This window comes from Armigeres subalbatus, chromosome 2 (assembly GCF_024139115.2).
Source record: "Armigeres subalbatus isolate Guangzhou_Male chromosome 2, GZ_Asu_2, whole genome shotgun sequence".
Lineage (NCBI taxonomy): Eukaryota > Metazoa > Arthropoda > Insecta > Diptera > Culicidae > Armigeres > Armigeres subalbatus.
This window is the reverse complement of record NC_085140.1, coordinates 85,958,017-85,970,574: the sequence shown is the minus strand read 5'-3', so window position 1 is coordinate 85,970,574 and position 12,558 is coordinate 85,958,017. Positions and strand designations below refer to the sequence as shown.

At 40.0% G+C, this 12,558-nt stretch overlaps 1 protein-coding gene across 1 annotated transcript in view; it reads left to right on the top strand.

Moving 5' to 3' along the window:
- LOC134209702 (uncharacterized) overlaps window positions 1-12,558 on the top strand; it is a 256,607-nt gene that overhangs the window by 226,487 nt on the left and 17,562 nt on the right. The window lies entirely within an intron of this gene.

Sequence of the window (12,558 nt, the reverse complement as noted above, 5' to 3'; positions counted from 1 at the left end):
GAAAACGACAAATGTTGGGAATGACATAAATCAAACTGGCCACTTGATACCGGAGTTATTCCGGAATTAAAATGGGTGTTAGCTTTTGGCCATATGCCAGAACGCATACTTCGGAAATGATTATTTTAGATATTTTGAAGAGAAACGACGCATAAACTATACCAAATTTGAACAGGAATTTGATCGGTCCGAAATATGGTCTGTATTCCGGAATCCGAACGTTCCGCCGGAACCTGTTACGGGGTCACTTTACTGAAATAGGCGAATACCATCATGCGGCATATCAAACTTCATGATTTCAAAAGTTATTGTATTCTATGGTAGTTTTGTACTTCAAGGACCGTATTTGAACCCATTGGAACCGGTAAACTGATTTACCGAGTACCGGTTCGAGGGACAATTTTGGGAAATAAGCAAACCCCATCATGCGGCATATCAAACTTCATGATTTTAAATAGTTATGGCGTTCTTTGCTAGTTTTGTACTTCCTGAACCGATTGGAACTGGTAAACTGATTTACCGAGTACCGCTTCAAGGGTCAATTTTGGGAAATAAGCAAATCCCATCATGCGGCGTATCAAACTTCACGTTTTCAAAAGCTATGCCATTCCATGGCCGTATTTGAACCGATTTGAACTGGTAAATTGATTTGCTGAGTACCGGTTCAAGGGTTAATTTTGGGAAACCTTGGTAGAAAAAATGGTTCGATGACATGGCAGATGTCGTTATTAAAATGGCTGGGAACAAAAGGAGGCTGAGGCCCCCTCAGCTGAACTGAAAGGGGGTTCACTGAGGGGGTGGGACTTATATCCGAAGAAGGCCCGTTCGCCTTAGGCAGAGGTCCAGATCTATATCGCGTAGTACAGACCTGCATCCTTCAGGAAGCAAAAGAGTGCAGCCGTATTAGCTTCATCATCAGCTAGCGCATCCCGGATGCTAGCTGGAATACCATAATGATTCCTGGAGTGGTCAAATTTCGGGCACCTGCATACAAAGTGCTCAGCGCTGTTCCAAACCTCGCAAAAGTCACATTCCGACCGGAAAGGGCCCCCACCGAAGTTGTGGGAGACCCTGGTATGCCCGGTCCGGAATCTGGATATGATGGTCTGCTGTTTTTGCGAGGTCAGATCGTGCCAGGGACCAGTGGTGCCTTTCACCTTTCTTAGGGGTAGGACATTGTTGCTGTTCCAAGCCCAGGCCCAGTCCTGGCCGACGACACTTTTTGTCTATTTTTTAACGTCGGCCAGCGGGACGGAACGGGTATAGGACGATCCTTCATGTCCCACGCAGGCAAGGGCGTCAGTTTCCACATTTCCCCTAATACCGCAATGGCCGGGAATCTACACGAAACAGGTGTCTAGTGCCATACCTGCAAGGATTCCTTGGATTCCTGGCCGAGTCCGTAAGGATTGCAATCGGTTTGTTTGCTGGAAGGGTGGCAGCGACGAAGATGGCTGCAGCTTCGGCGGAAAATACGCTGCACTGAGACGGTAGGCTCTCGGACCTGGCTAGATTGGTACCGGAAACACCGAAACCTACCCCTCTGCTAGACATGGAACCATCGGTGTATTGTACGGTATGGTTCCGGAAGCGAATGGCCATGAGCTTGATGACCGACCTTCTTAGCTCCTCGGAGTTGTCGCCTCTTCGGAAGCGTGATATAATCGAGTTATGATAAATTGTTATCACTATTTTTCATAACAAAATTATAACAGAATTAGTTATGTTTCATTGTTTTGTTAGAAAATTTAGTTATTTTAACAACATCCTGAACCAAGTTTATAACAGCCTATGTTAGAAAAACTGTTGAACTTAGTAACACAATATGATATAAATTTGTTATTCTCTCCTGATTGGGATGCCGGAAAGGGAAGATTTCGGCTTCGACACAAGCTGCTTCAGCTGGCGTGGAAGGAAGGAGACCGGAAGCCAGTCGGACGTAGCTGTTGAATACTGGGGAAAGCACGCTGATGAGGTCCCTTCGCACAGAACAGATCAGCTCTAACCCAAGATTTTTTTATGTACAGGTTATCCGACTTGTCAATATCCCCAACTCAGCCATCTTGGATTTTTGTATGGAATTTATGCTCGTTTGTTTACGTTTTGCACTGAAAATGTATGTTCCACCCCGCGCTGGTTATTCCCATTTATTGACGAAGTCGGAAAACCTGTACATAAAAAAATCTTGCTCTAACCCATATAGTTGCTTGGCCTGGCCCGGTGTTTTGCGGCCAGGGTTTTCATCAGGCTGATTCGCGGCTTGCAGGCCATCTTCAACACCCGGAAATGTAGTAAAAAGGTAAGGAGGAAGTCGTCGGCGTAGACAAAGAGGTGGACGTTGGCCGGTAGTATGCCGAAGACCCCGTTCATTGCATTCAGGAAAAGGGTGACCGCAAGAACCGTCCCTTTTGGCTTTTCCTCCACTCGTCGGGGAAAGTGCGGTTCTCCCAAATGTCATTGACGAGTTTTAGCGTCTGGAGGAAGCCGTTTCAGCATGGGATACCCCAACTGAAATCATGAAAATGTATATGCCGCGTGATGGGATCAGCTCATTTTCCCAAAATTGACCCTCACACCAGTACTCGATACATCCGTTTACCGTTTCCAATCAGTTCAAATACGGTTCAGGAAGTACAAAACTACCAAAGAATACCATAAGTTTTTAAACTCATGGAGTCAAATGACCTTTATGTGGTGAGTTATTTTTTTGGATTGACAACCTTATTTATTCTGCAGGCGGTTTGTATGTTTTGACCTTACTAAAGATTTTTTTAATGGCCACACAAAATTTGAACAACTTTTCATAACAATGACCAAATGCTTTCATTTTTTTACAGCTCAAAGCCATGAATATGCTTAATGATCTGTACTGATGAAAATGTAAACATTCCATCTAAGTTTTGGGATATTTGGATTTGAAGTTATCACCTCAATATGGGGGCACATGATCACCCATCACCCCCTACAAAAATTTGGCGAAAAAATTCAAAAAAATATAAATCTGTTCTCAGTTCTCAGTTCCGCGTACTATATTTAAAAAATCTGAGAGCACCTTTCTAATTTTATCAAAGCAAGTTCTTGGAGAGGGATCAATTTCCCCTCAATATTTTAAAAGTTGATTTTTGACAGCACTCCAAAAGATCGATTGTGTATCAATAACAACAATTATTTTAGGAGTGCCATACATCAGTAAAGTTAATTACTGTATTTATTTGAGAGTCTGTGTAGAAATCGCGTATGTTTATTTATTTTTGGCTGTGATACATCGGAAATCAGAAAAGGGGATCAAGTCTCCCCAGTCTCCCTATTAATTTGCAACGTTCGACGCCCGCGATGGAAGCGTACATGCATCGATTTCTATAGCGCTGGTGGCAAAGTTAGCGGGACTTCAAAAATAAATTACAAACAATCCTTTTCAGGACTTAAACTTTTTATCCAAGAAGAGGAAAAAAATTACTCAGGCAAACAGACTGTTCGGCTTAAGTTTTCGAATTTATCCGTTTTAACGACAATGACGATTTAAAAAAAAAATATTATATTTAATAATGCGCCATTTGAAAAACTAAGGCAGCTAAACGACATTTTTCACTAAGGTGACGTCTTCATCGATTTGGCTGCCGTCGACGGAAAGTGAAATTTTCTGGCAAGATTCTTTGGTTTTGTTTCCTTAGTCATTGGAAATGAAATCGATTTTTTCCGGGTTACCATTTTATGCAAAAGGAGATTAACTCTAGATGAATTTCCTGCAAAGCTCAAGACTTATTCGTTTGGCGATGACAAAAAGTTGCCTTTTGGTAGCACAACCATAAGCGCGCGTCGGAGGAAGATGATGCAATGAGTTTTTTCGAATGGATGGCGTCAGTAGCAACCAAACTACCACGCCAAACGCCAATTCCACCGAAACAGTCCATTTTTGAAATCAACCCTTTCTGTTCAGAAGATGCTGGTCCTGAGAAGGACCAATTTTGTGTTCCCAATGCACCTTTCCAATAATTAACTGCAACCAAATGCTTGTCGGAACGTTAGCGTTAGAATTCTACTTCGTGCTGTTATTGTTCGATGGCCACTCGATGAGTTTTCGCTAAGACGCCACCATTTGGAGTAAATTTTCAGTCATTTTTGTAATCAACCCTTTCTTCACATAAAATGCTGGTTTGTTGAGGTTGAATGATGACCACCAACGCAGACTTCCACCATCAATTCGATGGTTTTCCTTTGAAAATGCTACCAGAGCGCCTTCGTGCTGCTGTGTTCGCTCCGTTGCGTCCGCTCTGCGTAAAATCTTGTTCATCCGCTCTCGGTGGTATCCCGATCAAAAAGCCTAAAAAGCCTCGCGCGAGTAGTAGTAGTAAAATTCTTCTTTATTTAAAATTTTTTTGTTCTACAATTATTTTCAAACATGTACAGTGATCGGCCGGCTTGGCCCTCCAACTTCAATTTTAATTATTATTATGTTGTTATTTAATTTTTAAAATATAATGTATCATGACGGCCTTCAGGAGGCGCTAGTGTTTTTTTTTATTTGATAACCTAACTACTATATACGTACACTAATATTTACAATAAAAATTTCATAACCTAGATTGGAACTAGCGCGCTAATTGGAGCCTGCTCCGAATGCAAGCAACGGATCCTAAACTTTTCTTTACACTCACCAAAGCGTTCATGTAAGATTTTTATCCCGGCCAGACGGTGGACCTCGGATGTTCTTGTCCTGGGAGGGGTGTTGTGGATCATCCTCAGGAATTTGTTTTGGACCCGTTGAAGTTTGAGGTGGTGGGTTTTAGCGCAGCACTCCCAGACCGGCATGCCGTATTCGATCACAGGGAGGATGATTTGCTTGTAGACAGCAAGCTTATTTTTCAGGGACAATGACGACCGACGGTTGATCAAAGGATACAGTAGTTTTAACAAAACGTTACACTTCGTTACCGTCTTGTCAACCTGAAAATAAGCTTGCTGTTGAGGGTCAAGCCAAGGTAGTCGGCCTCATTGCCCCATTCCAAAGTCGTGCCATTGAGGATGATGTTACAGTCCCCAGGCGGAACATGTTTAGGGGATTTGGAGTAGGGGAAAATGTTGACCTGGGTCTTCGCCGCGTTGATACAGATCTTCCAGCTGGTGAGGTACTCTGTCAGGGCATCCAGGCCTCGTTGGAGTTTTGCCACTAGCGCTCTGATCACTCTATCGTTGTAGACGCTGGAGGTGTCATCTGCGAACAGAGACAGAATGCCGCCTTCTGGAGGTTCTGGCATGTCGGAGGTGAACAGATTGAGAAGCAGGGAACCGAGGAAACTGCCCTGGGGGACGCCTGCGACGATGTTGTGCTGCATTGGAACTCGCCCGCTGATTGAGACCCGGAATGTCCTTGCCGACAGGTAATTGTTGATGATTTTCACCAGGTAGCTGGGAAGATTGTAGCGTTGTAGTTTGTACACCAGGCCATCATGCCATACATTGTCAAATGCCTTCTCGACATCGAGTAAGGCCATGGCGAATGTTTTTGAGACAAACTTGTTCCGTCTGAGAACGTTGGTACTCGAGTCAGTTGGTGTACAGTTGACCGACCGCGTCGGAAACCAAACTGTTCCTCAAGCAAGTTGTTGAGATTTTCGGCAGACTCAAGTAACCGGTGATGAATAGCTTTTTCGAATAGCTTGGATAACCCTGAGAGAAGGCTGATGGGACGGTAACCTTTGAGGGAGGAAGGATCCTTACCAGGCTTCCGGATGGCGATGACTTTCGCTGACTTCCAGGACGATGGGAAGTAGCTGAGCCGGAGACACTGATTAAAGATCAGCGAGAGGTGCTCAAAGAACGGAGCACTCATGTGTTTGAGCTCGAGATTCAGGATGCTATCGAAGCCTGGGGCCTTCATATTCTTCGATGATTTGATAAAGGCCGTCAATTCGTCAGCTGAGATCTCCAACTCCTCCGAGAAGTCGTTGGGAATCAAATGGATGTTGTTAGCATGCTCGTTGACGGCTGCTTCGTGTGGACTGACGATGTTCTGCCCAAGATTGTGTGAGCTGACGAAGTGACGACTAATGGGATCAAAGGTGGAATGGGCCGAGGCTTGGATTTTAAAATTTTGGTCATTTTACAGAACGGCTTAACATAATATGGGAGAGTGCAGATCTTATTCGAGAAGTCGTTATTTTTGAGGTCCACCATTTTGGCCTTGATAAATTTTGTGATTCGATTGCAGCGTGCCTTGAGCTCAGGCAGTCCAGTACGCTGAAACTGCCTGCGAGTGACATTCCGCAATCGAATCAAATCTTTGGTGAGTGTTGGGGGAAAATCGGAACTAGCTGCTCCGATGTGTAGAGCAGCCGGAAGGGGCTCATTATCCTAACGACGGAATCCGGGGGGAGGAAGCGGAGGAATTCGGTGGTGGATGGTGTTGGAGCAGCCGCCAGCCGTTTGTGTGGCTGCAAAGGTGGAAGAATTGGTATCGCTCGCCGGAGAGCCAGGATGGCCGGAAAGTTCACCTCGTTGAGAGCGAGATGATGGTCCTTGTTTGCCGGCATTACTTTCACGTCCGTACGTGCTGCTGTCTCGAACTGGAATGAGATATTACAAAATAAATCTCTTGGCAGCTTTTCTGTATTCAATAAATTAACCCCGTTAGCCCCACCCCTTTGTGATCTGATATGGGTGTAAATATAATGTGCACTCATAACGATCAATGAAGGGGGCGGAGCTAATGGAATTATTTCATTAGATATATGTAAGAAAGCCGCTTTTCGGTGCGCGCGGGCCATTTTGATCGGGATTCCGCAGACAACAGGCCGTTCGGAAAATGTTATTTGCCACTGCCTTGCAAGCTGGAGAAAAAGCAACAACAAAAATAAATAAAAGAATTTAAAAAATTAGGTTTTACGTAAAACAAATCAAAACAAGGCACGTTACGTTTTTTTAGTGAAGAGTCCTATTTGTAAAACGCATTAGAAGCGAAATTTTGTTTGTTTTGCTCTTTTTCCCAATCAATTTCGTCAAAAATCTAAAACCAAATATACAAGAAAGGCAAAGCATTTTTCACGCTTATCACGCCATAATCTAACACATGAGATTCAAAATAATTATTACCAATAGGAAAAAGTATATCTTTGTCGTCTTTTTTCAACGAATGAATCACATACAGTAGCTGGTTTCCTACCAGCCGCTGCCGTATCCAGGCGCTAACGTACACTGAGGAAAAAGCACCTATGACCGTCATAAGTTTTGCTTTTGAAATGGGGACATAAGAAATAATTATGATGTTCATAAGAGCGTCTTATGATTTGCAACCGCAATGAGAAGTATATTATTTTCATAATAATTCGCAATGTGGTTCATAAGATGCACTTATGAATCAGCATTGGGAATGGAACTCTCCGCTTCATTCAATTCCATTAGTCTATCTTATGTTTTTCAAAACAATGAGATATGAATCTTATTTGGCATTTTGATGTTGCATGAAGAAGAGGAAACAGAAAGATGATATTGAAAAAAAGCGAAGACATTTTTGAAAATTTTCTCAAAAATTCTAGAAGCAATTTAATAAAAACGGTAAGCAGTACGGGGTTGAACTTTTCTTCTACTGCATAATAAACAAAATATTTCGGTTTAAAATTTTATTCTTTGATATCACATTAAATACACAGTATAAGAAAAGTCCGTACTGTTTTCCGTTTTCAGTTGAATTGCTTTAAGAATTTTTGAGAAGAGTTTCAAAAATTTCTTCGAATGGTTTCCCTTGCGAATATTTTTAGATATCATCATTCTGCTTCTTCTTTTTCTTCAATAAAGCGCCAATAGGAAGTATCACGATAATTATCATGAAGAAACAAATCAGAATAGGAGGAAAAAAGATGAAAGTCAGAGTTGGTTCCAAATATTTATTTTCAATTATTGATGAACAGATACACATTTTGAACCTATATACATGACCATCATCAATATGTTTGCAAGCAATTGATTTTTTGATTTTTATTTTTAGTATTGCTCCGTTAAATTTAAATCCATGAGTTTCGTCTCAAATTGTTTTGTAACGTGTTTAAGATTGTTACTATCTTTTACTTTGTAAATTAAAGTTTTCGTTAATCACTTCACAATTTTCACTTTTTATATTTTTTAAATCACCATCGATTTTTGGCATGTCGATCGATTCTCTAAATTTAGTATTTTACTAAAGTTGTCATGTTCACTATAATTCACGATAATTCGCATATAACATATTATGTTTCATTGGAAATATGTCGAAAAACAAAACTATTGCGACTAGCGAGGAAAAGCATTCCGACGGCATATAGTATTTCGTCCTTGAAGAATGGCTGTGCGGCATTTGGCGTTCGAATTAATAACAACAATCCACATCAATCGGTGCATGTCCGGATAAGAATACAGCTAATTGGAAATATATGTTTTTTGGTGAGAAAAATTGTATTTGAACATAAAATATTATTCTTATACCTTAATGTGACAAAATCTGTAGACAGTAATGGAGCACGAAATTAAATATTGTTTAACCATAATTATTAAATAAATCGAAAATTTCAATCAGGAGGGGGAATAAATCAACGAGCGAATCACCATATTCCTTTTTTCAACTAGCGACATGTCTTTTGAGTTTTTTCACAATGAATAATAAATGAAATTCTTAAGCGCTCTCTTATGCTACTTTTCTGCTCGCCGATTCATTCAACGTAATTCATAAGTGCTCTTATGGCAATCATGATGTTGCTATATGAAAAGCTGGTTGGTATCTTATGAAGTTTGTTCGCAATCGTATACAATGCATAAGAGTCTTATGAAATCCGGAAAAAGCTAAAAAAAGTTCGTCCATAAGCTGATCTTATGAAAATCATGCGAGAATTTTTCCTCAGTGTAATGTGATAATAACCAGCATGAGTTAACCACCTGAAGTTTGTATGGCGAAAGACATCTAACGCGGGTTTTCTCAACAGTTTGAACTTTTCACGAAAAACTATTTGGTACCAGTTAAGTAAGAAGGTGTCCGCTACTATGCCTACCAAATATTTTTCGATTAGGTGCTCATTTTCAAGATATTAAACATTAGATGCCTTTCGTCATACTGATTTCAGAAAATAAACTCCTAGTGTGCCGCTGTAAGCACGCTCACAGCAGGCGATTCATTATAACTGAAAATTCTTCTTCAACTCGAAACTTACGATCTGTTCGTACAAGAAACATTCTCAAATTAACATTTAATTTTTTATGGCTCAAATTCATCCCCACTAGGTAGCAAATATAGCCACTACATGAGAAATAAAAAGTAGAGCTCTTGTTAATAAACAGAAAAAACATATAGTTTGCTGGTGGCAATATACAGTCACTCTCAAAATTGAGCGTACAGTATGGATTAGTTGACTACATTCGAAAATTTCAAAGGAAATTAAATAGTTAGCTCGGTTGTTTTTAATGCATTTCAATATTCATTCCTTCCTTCAATGTATGCGTACATAAAATTGTTGAAATTGTTTCTCTAAAGTTCATTTATTTGAAAATAATCTCAAAATACGCCTATTAGATGTGACAAAATTGAGCGTACAGCGAATTTTTCTCTATAAAATTTCTTATTATAAACACGATTAATGTATTTTTATATTGTTTTTTCATGATTATATTTATAATAATAAACATCCGCTACTTAAACATTCAATGTTTTGAAATTAAACCATGTTTTGGTCAAAATGGCGAACAAGTGAGAGGTAAGAACATTGCTTTTTAACAATTCAATGCCTGTGGACAAAATAAATGCTTTAATTTGTATGTTTCACCGGCATCTTATCTTATATATGATAGATAATCGAAATCGAGCGAGACATACGATAAATTTGGGAAAATTCAGTCGGTAAATGATGAAAACAGATGTAAACATACAGAGAAAACAACAAATGTTAGGAATGACATAATTCAAATTTAGTATGTCTTTAACTTAAATTTGTTCTAAAGCTCGATTATTGTCTCAGGTCTTTCATTAAGAGTAATATTATTGAATCCAATCATTCACAGTCAAATTCTAAAAGTACAAGGTGCATGTTAAGGTACCGAACATAAAAACAGCTTTTCAACCCCGTAGAGCACTTCTGATTGAATATTGTAAATATAGCCTCAAATCGTAATTTCATAATTAAATTTGGATTAAACTCCACGATCTGTTACCATAAGGGATGCAATTGGATGATTTCCATGTGGCGAGTAAAAATAAACTTTTTTAAGAGTTTGGCAGCTTATTTAATGATATCTTGATGAATTTAAATGATTCAACCAAATTTGTTCCTACGGTGACTGAGTCTTTAAATATGAAATGACATCTTATAATGTATCCGTGTGCTGCTCTTTTAGTAATATTATTATTACTGAGTGTCCTGAGCTTATAAGCTACCTATACATCGACTTTTAAATGAAGTTATACTTAATTTGAAATATGCCGTTCCCAACATTTGCCGTTTTCTTTGTATGTTTACATCTGTTTTCATCATTTACCGACTGAATTTTCCCAAATTTATCGTATGTCTCGCTCGATTTCGATTATCTATCATATATAAGACACGATGCCGGTGAAATCCATATCGTAAAGTATCTATTTTGCCCAGCAGCATTGAATTGTTAAATAGCATTGTTTATACATCTTACTTGTTCGCCATTTTGATTAAAACATGGTTTAATTTCAAAACATTGAATGTTTAAGTAGCGGATGTTTATTATTATAAATATAATCATGAAAAAACAATTTTAAAATACATTTATCGTGTTTATAATAAGAAATTTTATAGAAAAACATTAGCTGTACGCTCAATTTTGTCACATCTAATAGGCGTATTTTGAGATTATTTTCAAATAAATGAACTTTAGAGAAAAAATTCCAACAATTTTATGTACGCATACATTGGAGGAAGGGATGAATATTGAAATGCATTGAAAACAACCGAGCCAACAATTAAATTTCCTTTGGAATTTTCGAATATATTCGTCTAATCCATGCTGTACGCTCAATTTTGAGAGTGACTGTAGTTGCCACTGCCTTATAAATGGTTAAACCGCTCTTTGCGGAATCCCGATCAAAATGGCAAAATGGGTCGTGCGCCGGAAAGCAGCTTTCTTGTATTCAATAAATTAAGCCCGTAAAATTGAATGGATGGAATCACTAACAGAAACCAAGCTTCCACGCCAAACGCCGATGCCACCGAAACAGTCCATTTTTGCAATGAATTATTGGCAGTGGCTGATTTTCTACTCGCTGCTGCCACATCCAGGCGCTACAGTATATGCGCAAAATAGCCAGCATGAGTTAACCGCCAGAAATTTGTATGACGAAAGGCATCTAACGCGGGTTTTCTCAAAATTAGGAACTTTTAATGAAAAACTATTTGGTACCGGTTATGAAGGAAGGTGTCCGCTACTACGCCTACCAAATATTTTTTCGATTAGGGTGCTTAATATTGAGAAATCGAACCTTAGATGCCTTTCGCCATACTGATTTCAGAAAGTTAACTCCTAGTGTGCCGCTGTAAGCACGCTCAAAGCAGGCGATTCATTAAATTTTTTCGTTCAGAAAATGCTAGTCCTGAGAAGAACCAATTTTCTTTTACAATGTTGTGATAACTCATATGTAAACATGTACTTTATGTGGAAGATATTGATTTGGAAAATGTATTGGAGGTAACCACTTTCCTTTCGATGGGACTCGAACCCATGACCCTACAGTACGCTAGACTGGTGCTTTGACCAACTAAGCTACGAAGGACCTCCGTCGGCCTTCGCAACCTAGCGGCTACTGAACGATTTTCCATGATTGAACCAATTTTCTTTCCCCAATGCGCTTTCCCAATAATGTAATAAAAGCATGGCCACTGGCCACCGAGGACCACCACCAATGCGATGGATTTCCATTGAAAATGTTACCAGCGCCTCCGTGATGCGTCCGCTCTTCGTGAGTTCTTGTTTAAAGTGAGGATTTTTTTTGTTCGGGATGAACCACTGCGTCCATTTCATTGAACTTTTGTAGTATACCCGTGTCTCTCCACCATTTTGCCTATTTCATTGAAACTTAAGATTATTAACGATAAGCTATTGAAAATTTCAATTCTTGTTAAAGCCAGTAAAAATTTCATATGTAACCAATCCCGTGCATTCCTAACACGGACATCAGAATGCGGTATGTCACGGGCCTTCGGGTCTACCGGAAGATTTTCTTTGTGTATAAAAGAAGCAGTGCCTGCCGTGTGCGAGTCATTACAATTTGTGACAGCAGCGCGAACTGACTTGCTTTTTGCTCGCGCATTTTTTGTTTCGTTCGTTCGTTCGCTGTGTTTACCTACACAGCATGCAGTCGCCAGCGGTAGAAGTGCCGGTGGGTCTGCGAATATGCATGAAAGAAGTGGGCGCATTTTTTTGTCATTCTGTGCTTGATGATGGTCGGATGCAGTGGTGTCGGTTGCGATGGATGCAATCGCCCGATGCGATGGGCTCGGAGTTCACGGCTAACCGCCGATGATGACTGAGGCAGCGAGGGCAGCGGTGGTGGATGAAGAAGAATAAAATTAGAGAGAT